Genomic DNA, 13,388 nt, shown 5'->3' on the forward strand with positions numbered 1-13,388 from the left:
TGCAGGTGAGGAAAGTAAAGTTGAGAGAAATTAAATGACATGCCTGAAGCCACAGACTAGACGTGAGCTAAACTGGTACACAGCTGTGGTCCAAAACCTCACCATGTCCAGTGCTCTTTCTTCTACATTATTCTACATTTGCATATTGATGATGAAACACATGGTTTAGTAATTTCTTGGCGTTGATGCTTGTTTTGGTGAGAATAGGTCAGAAAACAGTTTATAGAAAGTTCTTAGAATTTAGGCTGCTCCAAGAAACTCACCAAAACAACTCCAAGTCATTCCCTCCCTGAGCCATACTTAACACTTATTATTCCAGGAGCTGCTTCGATGAGACATATTCTCACAGCTTATCTAATGTGTCTACACTGTCCATACACTTTGCTGAATGCCCTCAAATGTCACTTGTATCAGTCTACTATTGCTGCAATACTGCTGCAAAATAAAAACTTTGTGACTGAGGAAAATAAGCCTTTCTTTTTCTCACTTACAGATCTGCAGGTTGACTAGGGCAATTCTGCCTTAGTTCAGGTTTGTGTCTGTTCCATGTGACTAATTCTGGAGCACAGGGAGAAAGGGCAGTGGCTACCCAAGTTATGCTCTTCTCTTGGCTGTCAGAATAGCAGAAGGCCAAGCCAAACAATGCAAGCATTATTTAAAGCCTCTGATAGAGTCATATCTGATCACATTGCGTTGACCAGAACAAGTCAATGCCCAAGCCCAGAGTCAGTGACTCAGGAAGTGTACTGTGTCCCAAGGTGGAAGGGAAGTGAGTGAAGATTTACTGAACAATACCTCTATCTATCACATCAGCTAAAAATGTGATTCCCATGAAGGGAGGTCAAGCAGGTCTTTCCAAATTCCTCTAAATCTAAAATGCAATACTATTAATCAAGTTAGTCCTATAAGCTGCCAGGAGGAGACCATCCCAAAGGGACCTTTCCTGAGACATCCAGGGGGAATGTGTAATGGCACTCTTCCAGGCTAGAGACAGCAAGGTAGAAATTACCTAGTGGAGACTGTGGCATTTCAAAAATCAACTACTTCACTTCTAAAAACCTGCCTCAAACCAAACTTTCAAATCCCCTTTCTTTGAGGATTGGGGCCTGAAGATAGAGAGAAAGAGCAGATGTGGATGACTTATATTCTCCATCCTCAATAATCAATTTCTAGCAATGGAAGTTTTGGCAAAGACACAGAACAACACAGCAGCTAAAAACAGGCTACTGAGTTTCACAATTGCATGTTTGAGTCTCTACCAATGCTGGGCACATTGGTTCTTCCTTTCAACTCCACAACATCCATTTCCCCTCTTTCTCCCTAATAAAATCCCAATTTTTCTCAGGAAATGTTCCTCATCAGGGGACAATGACCCACCTCCAGCACAAACCCCAGGGATAGACCGAGAGGGAATTCCATTCACTTTGCCAATGATTGGTTCCCAAGTAGGTAAGTGACCTAGATTGGGCCAATGAGACACACAGTGTGCCTGTGGGGGAAAGTTTGCTGGAAAAAAGAGAAAGGGATTTCAAGAAAAATTTCCTCATTCCAAGGAGAAAACTCTAGGAATAAACTGTCCCTCTCTTCTTCCCCTGGACGTAGCAAAGGGAAATGTGGGGGGGTACTTTTATTTTTTAAACATTACAGAATTATTACATGTTCTTTTTTAGCACTGTTAGAAAATAGAGATAAGCAATACAAGAAAAGGAAGAGGAAGTTCACACCTGATCCCATCACCCACAGAAATCACTGTGAACATTTGTGCGTATTCTTTCAGACTTTTTTTGTTGGTGGCTGCTTTGAGAAGGAAAGGAAAGGGGAAAAACTGGTATCCTCATGCACTACTTATGGGAGGGTGCATTGGCTTGGCCTTCTGCTATTCTAGATGTCATTGCTAGTGCCCTATTTCTGCCTGAGGATGTAGGCAACAGGAAGATGGCAGAGCAGAGAGATGGAAAGAAGAGGCACCCTGAGGACATTGCTGAGCTGCCGAATCAACCTCCCCTGAAGCTTGCCCTATGTCCTCACTTTTAAATGAGATAATAAAATATCCTTGTTGATGACTCTTGACTTGAAGTTGAAAGCGTCTTAACAGTATCTACCTCCACCACTTCCTAGCAGTCTGCCTTTGAGTAAGCCGCTTAATTTCGTTAACTTCATTTTTGCACCAGTACCTCTGTCATAGAATTGTGAGGAGTGAATGACAAGGCATATGAAGCATTTGCAAACTTGTTGTGTCTAGTAGCTGGTAAGGGGGGAACATCCCACAGTGTGATTTTTATTACAGGGCTTTTTGGTGCCTTCTAGCAAGAAAGTACAGGTCTGGGAAAATAACTGCAGTTTCTGCACTTCCTTCATGTTTAGATTTGTCGCCCCCTGGCCGTTTCTTCTAGAAATTTACAACAAAAACCATCACAATGGAAGGTCTCCTGTCCTTTTTAGGGTGTGGCAATAAGGGTCTTCTGTAGTCATCACTACCAATCCTGTCAGCTGGTAGGAGCCTCAAGGAGAAGAGATGTGGGGGATGATTTTATTTTTTAAACATTATACAACTATTACATGTTCTTTTTTCAGCACTATGAGAAAATAGAGATAAGCAATACAGGAAAAGGAAGAGGAAGTTCACACCTGATCCCATTACCCAATGAAATCACTATGAACACTTGTGTGTATTCTGTCAGACTTTTTTGGTGGTAGTTGCTTTGAAAAGGAAAAGGAAACAGGAAAAAACTGGTATCCTCATGCACTGCTTCTTGGAGGGTGCATTGGTAAAGTCTTTATTAGAAGGCAACTTTGCAAGATGATTAAAAAATAATAATAATGCACCTCCCCTTTCGCTCAGCAATTCTGCTTCTAGAAATCCATCCCCTGGAAGCAACAACGAAGGTAGTAGGTACATAGATTCAAAGTGCCAGCACCCACTACTCACAAAGCAAAGACTTGGGACCAACCCAAATGTCCATCAATGACAGACTGGATTAAGAAAATGTGGCATATATACACCATGGAATACTATGCAGCCATAAAAAAGAAGGAGTTCATGTCCTTTGCAGGGACATAGATGAAGCTGGAAACCATCATGCTCAGCAAACGATCACAAGGACAGAAAACCAAACACCACATGTGGGTTTTGAACAATAGGTGGGAACTGAACAATGAGATCACTTGGACACAGGGTGGGGAACATCACACACCAGGATGGGGGGCTGGGGGAGGGATAGGAGAAATACCTAATGTAAATGATGAGTTGATGGGTGCAGCAAACAAACATGGCACATGTATACCTATGTATCAAACCTGCACGTTGTGCACATGTACCCTAGAACTTAAAGTATAATAATTAAAAAAAGAAAATATGGTACATATACATAATGGAGTACTATTCAGCCATAAAAAAGAATGAGATCCTGTCGTTTGCAAGGAGATTCCTGGCTAAGTGACATAAGCTAGGTCCAAAAAGACAAAGTGCCAGCACCTTTATAGACACCTTATGTAGTTCAGTCAGTCCTCACAGCAATCTTACTTTATTTAATAACAGTTTTATTGAAATATAATTCATATACTAACTCAGTCCATTTAAACTGCTATAACAAAACGCCATAAACTGAATGGCTTATCAACAACAGAAATTTGTTTCTTACAGTTTTGGAGGCTGGGAAGTCCTAGATCAAAGCACTGGCAGATTCAGTGTCTATTGAGGGCCCACTTTCTGGTTTATAGATGGTGCCTTCTTGCTGTATCCTCAAGATGGAAGGGGTGAAGGGTCTCTCTCCAGCCTCTTAAGTAACGGCAAAAATCTCATTCAGGAGGGCCCCACCTTTATGACCTAATCACCTCCAAAACTTCATCACATTAGTAATTAGGTTTCAATAGATGAATTTCAGGGGGACGTAAATATTCAGACCATAGAACCTACCATACAATTCAACCATTTAAAGTATACAATTCAATGGCTTTTAGTATATTCACAGATAGGTGCAACCATCACCACAGCAAATTTTAGAACATTTTTATCACCCCAAAAAGGAAACTTCATACCCATTAACAGTCACTCTCCATTTCCTCCCTTCCCACTCAACCCCAGCCCCTAAAAACCACTTATCTACTTTCTGTCATTATACATTTGGCAGTTCTGGACATTTCATGTAAATGGAATCATATAATATGTAGCTTTTTATGACTGACTTCTTGCACTTAGCATAATGTTTCAAAGGTCATTCATGTTGGATCCTGTATCAGTACTTCATATCTTTTTAATGTGACATAATATTCCTGTGTGTGAATATGCCAAATTTTGTTTATCTCTTCATTAGTTGATGAACAGTTGGGTTGTTTCCACCTTTTGGCTATTATGAATAATGCTGCTATGAACATTTCTAAATGAATTTTTGTGGCAACATGTGTTTTTATCTCTCTTGAGTATATACCTATGAGTGGAATTGCTGGGTTAAATTGTAACTCTGTGTTAACCTTTTGGGGAATGCCCAGACTGTTTACAAAGCAGCTGCATCATTTTATATTCCCACCAGCAGCACATGAGGATTCCAATTTCTCCACGTCTTCTCCCACACTTGTCATCTATTTTTAAAAATTGTATCCATCCCAGTGAGTGTAAAGTGCGTCTCATCATGGTTTTCATTTGCTTTTCCCTGATGGCTAGAGGGAGATTATTATCATTGCTTTCAATGTACAGATGAGGAAACTGAGGCACAGAGAGGGTAATTAATTCATATATCATGGCTTAGTAAGTGTCCAAAATTGTGTGTGTACAACAGTACATGCAGAAGGAAGTTCGCTGCAACACTATTTGTGAAAACAAAAATTAGAACTGTATGTTTACTAGCAGGGGTTTATCCCTGCAGAGAACCATTATGCAACTATCAAAGAATGAGGAAGGACCATTCATGTTGACACAGAATGAGCTCCAAGACATATTGTTAGTGAAAAAAGCCAGCCACAGAATCATATGTACAGCACAAACCTGTTTGTATTAATACATACATGGATGGGAAGGCTCCTCACCAAACTGTTCACAATATCCCCTAAAATAAAAGCTCCATGAGAGCAGGGATTTTTGCCTTTTGGCATATGGTGAATGGCTGTATTGCCAACCTTCAAACAGCATAGAATAACAGCTGAATCTGTTGTCAAATGAACAATTCCTTGAGACAGAGGAATGGAAGGCAGGAATATATGTAGATGAACTCATTTTATTCTGCAGACCCATGTCCTCTATACATGAATTCATGTAGTAGTTATATTACTTTTGACACAGAAAAAAATAATGAGGAATTCTTGAGGCCTTTAGCAAGAAAAAGATGAGGTCCCCAGAGAGTTGGTATATAACTGAGGAATGGCCTCAGTGTCTTCTGAGGATGCTGCGAGGACCCTCCTGGGCCACAGTGTCCCTCATTTCAAGTGAGTGCAGCTCTCACCCAGCTGAGCTCCACCTCTTAGGGTTCAATTGGGGTTGATTAGCTGGTGGGGCAGACACAGGCCTGCTCCTGCCCTGCTGGACATCCCACCCTGATCAATAAGCTACTCTTTCAGTTAACAGAAATCCAATGTTGGGTTGCTAGCAGTGAATCTTGTTTTCATGCCTGAGAAGATCTTAAAAATCAATAAGCATTAGAGGGACATGACCATATATTGTTCGTTCTATTGTTTTTTCAATATTTGTTTAATTTTTCATTCCGGTTAAGCCCTCTGAAGAGGCCCAAGGATCAAGGGCTTCTTGTGAAACACAGACAGGTGCATACGTCACATCACTCAAGGCTAATGGCAGGTTAGTGAGTCGAGAGGGAAGGGACCAGGAGCTGTGGTTTGACTCTGTTTTGCCAGTCAAGTCAGGATAAAGGAATGATCTCTATTTTACAACAGGTGCAGATTACAAAATTCAAACAGTGAAAATGGCAAGTTGCACCAAAAGTGAGGATTAGTGGAAGCCAGGAAAGAGATATGTAGGTTGGGTGGACAACAGGCTGCTCCTCACAGTTGAAGGGGATGTTATGGGTCTGATAATGTCTTCTCGATTTCTTTATGAGCAAGGTATCTCCATATTCTCGTACTCTAGCCCTTTTCTCCTGCCAAGAAGGCGCAGAGCTAGGTGTTCAGTGGGATATGGATTGGGCATTGTCTTTGACTTCCCTGACACAACTGTTCAAGTACCAAGTCCTATCGATTTCACTCCAAAATAACTTTCTATTACATCTATTTCTCTCCATCACTATTGTCATTGTTTTAGTTCAAGTCACCATCACCTTGAGTCTGGATGTGTACGGTTGCTTCCTAAGCTGTCTTCCTGTCTTGAGGAAGAGTCCTGCTTCCCTCCACTTCCTTCTCCACACAGAGAGACTAAACCCAAGAGGCAGTGTTGCCTTGCGATTAGGGGAGCGTGGGCTCTGGAGCCAGGATCCTGGGCTTGAATCATGACTCCTCCAGATATGTGACCTTGAGCAGGTGACTCCACTCTTCTGTGCCTTGGCTGGCTTCTCTCATAAATAGAGGTGCTAATCTGCACATACTTGATAAAGTCACGGCGAGGATTAGGCGAACTCATATAGATGAAGTGCTTAAAACAGGGGCTGCCAGATCCTAGCAACTGCACACACGTGAGCCAGCATCTTTCTTTTTTATTTTTATTTTTATTTTGAGACAGATTCTCGCTCTGTCACCCAGGCTGGTGCAACCTCCACCTCACTGCAAGGTCCACCTCCCAGGCTCAAGCGATTCTCATGCCTCAGCCTCCCGAGTAGCTGGGATTACAGGTGCCCACCACCATGCCCAGCTAATTTTTTGTATGTTTAGTAGAGATGGGGTTTCGCCATGTTGCCTAGGCTGGTCTCGAACTCCTGAGCTCAGGTGATCTGCCTGCCTTGGCCTCCCAAAGTGCTGGGATAACAGGTGTGAGACCCCGCACCCAGCTGAGCCAGCATCTTTCTGAAATGAAGCCCTCCTAGTTATGCTGTGGTTGGGACAGAGTCCAAACTCCCCCATACTCCTTATAAAACTCTATAGGACCTGCCTACCTTTCTCTTCCCATCTCTTGTTGACTCTGCTTCACATTTGACATTCACGTTAAATGTCTTTTTGTTCCTCTAGCAAGACAGGCAAGCAGGCCTACACACAGGCTGTTCCCTCTCTGCCTAGTACATTCTCCCCAAAATTCTTCCCCATCCCCCCTTCAAGGATCACTCCTCCTCAGGTCTTAGATGCTGTTTTCTTTAGAAGCAACCCTCATGCATCAAATTCTGATTAGAGGCCCTTCATTGTGTTCCTATGGTACCCTTACCTCCCATCAATGCGCTTGCTACTTTGTATTTTCCAGTTTTTACTACAAAATATTTCACACAGAAAAGCCAAAAGCCAAAAGCATAGTGCAATAACAGTACAGTAAACTCCCATGTACTCCCAACAATTGGTAACGTTTTGCCATATTTGCTCACTCTCTTTCTGTCTCTCCTTCTCTCTCTCTGTATTTATTTGTTTCCAAGTGAATTACAGACATCATGACATTTCACTCCTAAATATTCCAGCTTGCATCTCCCCAAAAGAAAAAAAGATGAGGGGGTATTCTCCCACCTAAAAAACAATACTTTCATCACACCTTAAAAAATTAATAATTCTCTAATATCACTGAATGCTTGGTCTACATTCAAATTTTCCCAGTCATTTTCCAATTATCTCTTAGGGTCTTCCTGCTCCATTGCATTTGAATTGCTCTCTCATTGGCCCAAGGGCTCTGTGAGGAATGGAAGGTGTCCCCTCTGCTCTCCTCTCCCAGCACGCAGCTCAGGGCAGCCCCTCCATATGTTTATTAAAAGAAAGGACAACCCCTCGACCCCCCATGCCCCACTTCCTCCAGCTGGGAAGGGTCCTCGGCCCCTACACACACACGGAGCTATCATGGCATAGCATCCCTTCTGTAGTTCAAGTCAGAAACCTGAAAGACATTCTAGACCGACCCCTCCCTCAGGTGGCTGCCACTTTCTCCAGCTTAACCCCTTCCCATTCCCATAATCTCAGCAAGGGCTTCGGTTCTGCTCTTCATCTTCCCTCACCCCTCTCCCTGAGCCTTGACGCCTCTGATGCTCGAGTGTGTCCCCGTCCTGCCTCAGTTCCCTCTAAAAGACAAACCCACTCTGGTCACAACTCTGCTTCAGACTTTTCTGTGGCCCTCCCAGGGCCCAACCTGCCTACCAAGTTCCAATCTGGCAGCTCCTCCACCTTCTTCCTCCTTCCTCTTCTGACTCCTGCCCTCCCTTGACCCCAGCCTGTGCTTGAGCAGTTCAAAACCATCCATAGATCTCCAAGCACACCATGCTTTTCCATGCCTCCACGCCCTCTCTCTGAACCACCCGCTTCCAGTGCTTTACCTTTCTCTGAGAACTGGAGAGAAGCTCAGACATCATTTTTCCCAGGGCCCATTCAATGACCTGCCCTTTCCTGGCAGAGAGCCCACAAAAGTCTTGGGCAAAATAAATGTTTGTTAAATAATTGCTGAGTGGGTCAACAGAAATATCATGCTGCCCTTCCTCCCTGGATGGAGGCAGCTGCAGCTCCAGCCTATCCCAGGCCTGTGCCCTGGGCCCCAACTTCAGCCCAGCCCAGCCCAGCCCAGCTCTGCATGGCTGCCAGATGAACCTGACACAGCCTTGGCAGGCAGCCTCTGAACCACTGCCAGGCCCATATGTAGCTTTCCCTTTCCTAAGGAAGAATGGGCAATGACAGGCTTGGGCTTTTTTATTTGTAAAGAAAATAATTAAAAATCTAAACAAAAAAGAGAGTCTTTTTTTTTTTTTTTAATAGCTTTATATTCGGAAGTCCTCTTTAGGTTAAGTATCTCCTGGGAGCTAGAAGGTGAGATGATATGGCCCCTTCTGCCTTGAATAAAATTCTCAGAATGCAGTATTGCTGATATAGTTTGAATGTTTGTCTCCTCCAAATCTCATGTTGAAATGTGATTGCCAGCATTGGAGGTGGGGTCTAGTGGGACATGTTTGGGTCATGGGGGCAGATCTTTCATGAATGACTTGGTGCTGCCCTGGTGATAATGGAGTGAGTTCTTACCCTATAAGTTCACAAGAAAGCTGGTCGTTTAAAAAGAGCCTGGCACTCTCTTGCACCCTTTCTCGCCATGTGAAATGCTCCCCCCTCACCTTCCGCCATGAGTAAAAGCTCCCTGAGGCCTCACCAAAAGCTGAGCAGATGCAAGTGCCATGCTTGTACATCCTGCAGAAACGTAAGCCAAATAAACCTCTTTTCTTTAAAAATTACCCAGTCTCCGGTATTCCTTTACAGCAATACAAAACAGACTAACAGAATTGCTTTTATGCATTTCTACAAAAACAAAAAAGATATTTCACTTGTACTTCATTATTCTGCTGATTAAATTATAGTGGGGCAGGGATGGAGGACTTTCAAGCAGTCAAAGACTTTCCTGGGTACACAGAACTCATCTCACAACATACCTAAGAAAGCTTCTGATGCACCTGTCACTCCTGTTGCCAGCCCCTGCATCACAAGTGATGCAAGCAGCGATGAAGTGTTTGTTGTTATTGTTGTTGTTGTTTACCTTTATAGCTTTCTGCTAAGAAGAAAACGTTTTACCAGCACAGACCAAACTCCAGTAGGTAAAAGCTCTAAGAAGCCTGGATGATGAAGGCCCAGAGAAGTAAATAATGAAGTGAGTTAAAGCTTGAATCTCTACTCCCCTCCCTGCCACTCGCTGAATAATCTCTTTTGGGTGAATTCGTTAACCTTTGTGAGCTCCAGGTTCCTCTTCCATATGTAGAAGAATTCCTAGGGTTCTTTATGAAAACTAAATGAGATGCTGTTTGTGTAGCGGGATGTAAAAATGACTATGGTCTCAGTTCGGGTATTGCCAAGGACAAAAGACATGTTTCAAAGTGAGCTGTGACACTGAGGCCATCATGCAGGGCTGACAAAAGAAGTGGCATGAAGCTGGTTTCCCTCTTAACTGACCATCTCCAGCCCACAAAGAAGGCTGGGTGAGAAGAACAGTTGGTGGTGTAGAGGAGGAATTTTGGAGAAAGCAATAGAAGCACTCCAAGTTCCAACTGCCCACTACCCACCCTCCAAGAGTGGCCTCCAAGATGCTGTGTCCCTGGAGGTTGACTGTCACTGAGGGCTGATGTCTGAATCACGTCTGTGAATCCCAAAATACAAGAATGATGGAGTTGATCAGCTGGAGTGAAGAGAACGTGGTAGCTTTGGATTTCCTGGGATAATGAAACTTGGGTATTTTCCATAAGCCAGAGATGTACCGTGGCCAACCTGTGGGATGTGTAGGTCCTTCTGACAAGGACCACCAGGAGGAATGGAAATTTACCTTCAGAAAAAAGCTGACAGCACTTGTTGTGGCCTCAACTATCCTCCCAAAATTTATATGATGAAGCCCTAACCCCCAGGACCTCAGAATGTGACTGCATTTAGAAGCAGGACCTTTAAAAAATGTGATTAAGTTAAAATGAGCCCCATAGGGTAGGCCTTAATCCTCTCTGACTGGTGTCCTTATAAGAAGAGGACATTTGCACATGCCAAGAGATGCCAGGAATGCACACACAGAGGAAAGACCATGTGAGAACTCAGTGAGAAGGTGGCCATCCACAAGCCAAGGACAGAGTCCTCAGGAGAAAACAAACCTGCCAACACCTTGATCTTGGACTTTTAGCCTCCAGAACTGGGAGAAAATTAAGTTCTGTTGTTTAAGCCAGGGGCCCCCAACTCCCGGGCCATGGACCAGTACTGGTCTGTGGCCTGTTAGGAACCAGGCCACACAGCAGGGACAGAGGGAGCCACGAAGCTTCATCCATATTTACAGCTGCTCCCAATCATTCACATTAACACCTGAGCTCTGCCTCCTGTCAGATCAGCAGCAGCATTAGATTCTTATAGGAGCACAAACCCTATTGTGAACTGTGCATGTGAGGGGTCTAGGTTGCATTCTCCTTATGAGAATCTAATGCCTGATGATCTGTCACTGTTTCCCATCACCCCCATATGGGACTGTCTAATTGCAGGAAAACAAGTTTAGGGCTCCCACTGATTCTACACTGTGGTGAATTGTGTAATTATTTCATTATATACTACAATGTAATAATAATAGAAATAAGGTTCTCAATAAATGTAATGCACTTGAATCATCCTGAAACCATCCCCACCCCGGTCTGTGGAAAAAAGTGTCATCTACAAAACTGGTCTCTGGTACCAAAAAAATTGGGGACTGCTGGTTTAAGCCCCTCAGTCTGTGATATTTTGTCATGGCAGCCCCAGCAAACTAATACGGCACTGCTTAGATGCCAGGGAACTAAGGAAGGAGTCTTATTAGGCAACCAGCTTCAAGGGACCAGCAACTCAGAGATCCACAAAGATTAGAAATAATGGTGCTCTCTGAAGTATCTACAAGATTGTGCCTGGAGAGAAAAAACTAGGTTTACACACCCACCAGAACCTGCCAGTGAAATGCCAGCTTGCCACAGCATTAACCAAGTAAGGACTTCCAGCTCCTTTCTTATCTCTTCTCTTTTCCCCTTCCCCCTGCCAGGAGTCAGAATCATCAGTAAGCCAGAGGAGAGAAGGATGAAAGCTTAACGTGGGAAATGAGAAGCCAACCACAGACCCCCTTTCCAAGCTGCAGGCCCCACTGGAGGAGGGAGAAAAGTCTCCACTGGGAACATCTGATTCGAAGATCTGGCTGATTCCCTGGGACTGGACATCCCAATTGCTGAATGAAGCTGTGCTGGAACTAAAAGTGACTTAAGAACTTTTGATTCCTGAAGTGGGGCCCAGAAGAGTTGTGGATCTACCTTAATTTTCATCCCAGGGCAAGGGAAGAGTGAGGACCCACTGAAAAAAATTAGGGACAATAATAGGCAAAAATAAAGTTTGCTTCCATAATATACCGTGAGTCCTGTGTATTTGATATATGTTCTCCTACATATGAGGCAACTTAGCCTGGTCTCTGGCCAAAAAAGAGATATCACTCATTGAGAATTCTTATCCTTTCAAATTCCTTCACTGTCATCATTGAGCAATTCCATCTTCTTTAAGCAAGACAAAAGCTGATGCCGATAGAAAAATCATTTAAAACAAACAAACGAAAAAATTCCTTAAGCTGTCAACTTGGGTGCAGATGTTCTATGAAGCCAGAAACTGAATGTCACCCTCTATACCCCATGACCTAGAGAAGCAGACTAACTCCAGACCAGCAGGACTGGGCGGGCCTAAGATTCCCATAATACTTAAAAGAAAACTGAATTCAAATCCAGGCTCTGCCATTTAACAACTGTGTGATCCCGGGTGAATGACTTAAATTCTCTGTACTTCAATTTCCTCATCCATAAAACAGAGATCATAAAGCATCTATCTGATGAAATAGCTGCAAAACAGTTAGAATGCTGCCTGGCACAGGGCAAAGGACTCACAATACACATAGCTATCATTATACATCATTGCCTCTCAAAGTGAAATATTGTGATGACCTTGGTTTATTAACAGGATGTTGTAAAAAAAAAATGCTTTACAAGGGGCATGATGATGAAAAGCGCAGATTCTAGAACCCGACTGCCTGGGTTTGAATGAAGCAAGAATCTGAGGCACATTGTATAAGGGTTTGCTATCATTACTATTCATTCAATGAGAGACATACAGTAATAGGTATACATATGCAACACATAGAGAAAGAGCTTAGTACTAGCAGCTATTATTAAGGCAACAGTCACCTCAATAAATCCACATGGGCCATGAAGACCCTGGTCACCCAGAGATATCAGAGGCACTGAACAGGGCCAGACAGACAGAGGGTATTTTCCTAACTGGGAGGCTGCTGAACTTGACCTCTGTTGCTTTTCATTATTTAACAGCAGATGGTGGCTCTCAAGAAAATAGGATGTCTTGAAGCCAGAAACCCATCCTCCTTGGGCTGGATACTCAGTCATCTCCTGCAACCCCACCCCCTAGCCCCAAGCTCTCATTGTCTCTCTTGTGTTACCTGGTCTGGTTTCTTCTTCCAGGGCAGGTCCCACCTTGCTGGGGAGAGGTGAATGACCATGGCCTTCCAGCCTCCCCAGAAGGGGATGTTCCAATGGGCCCAGAGCTCTCTGGGCCTGGCTCACCACTCACTGACCTGGGGCCGGAAGACTGACAGAGAAGCAGGCAGAAAATATGAAAAGCTGATACCCCCTGCAGGAAATCATTGTTTAGCCCATTCCAGACTAAAAAAACAAGTGCAACATTGGAGAAAGGAGGGTAAAGTGTCATTCGGGGCCATTGTTACAGAGGCCGCTCTATGTGGTGGGGAAACAAAGCAGGCCTGTGTATGTGAGGACAATGCTGTTGTGTTATTAGCTGCTTCTGTGTTACTCCTG

General features: G+C 43.6%; 1 protein-coding gene across 1 annotated transcript in view; it reads right to left on the bottom strand.

The window, feature by feature from the left end:
• PRR5L (proline rich 5 like) overlaps positions 1-13,163 on the bottom strand; it is a 169,199-nt gene extending 156,036 nt beyond the window's left edge. Inside the window, exon 1 of the mRNA XM_054438692.2 lies at positions 13,013-13,163. The gene's annotated coding sequence lies outside the window, so the exon portion shown is untranslated. The remainder of the gene's footprint in view (positions 1-13,012) is intronic.
• Between the last annotated feature and the right edge of the window lie 225 nt (positions 13,164-13,388).

Source organism: Pongo pygmaeus, chromosome 9 (genome assembly GCF_028885625.2).
Source record: "Pongo pygmaeus isolate AG05252 chromosome 9, NHGRI_mPonPyg2-v2.0_pri, whole genome shotgun sequence".
NCBI classification, from domain to species: Eukaryota; Metazoa; Chordata; class Mammalia; order Primates; family Hominidae; genus Pongo; species Pongo pygmaeus.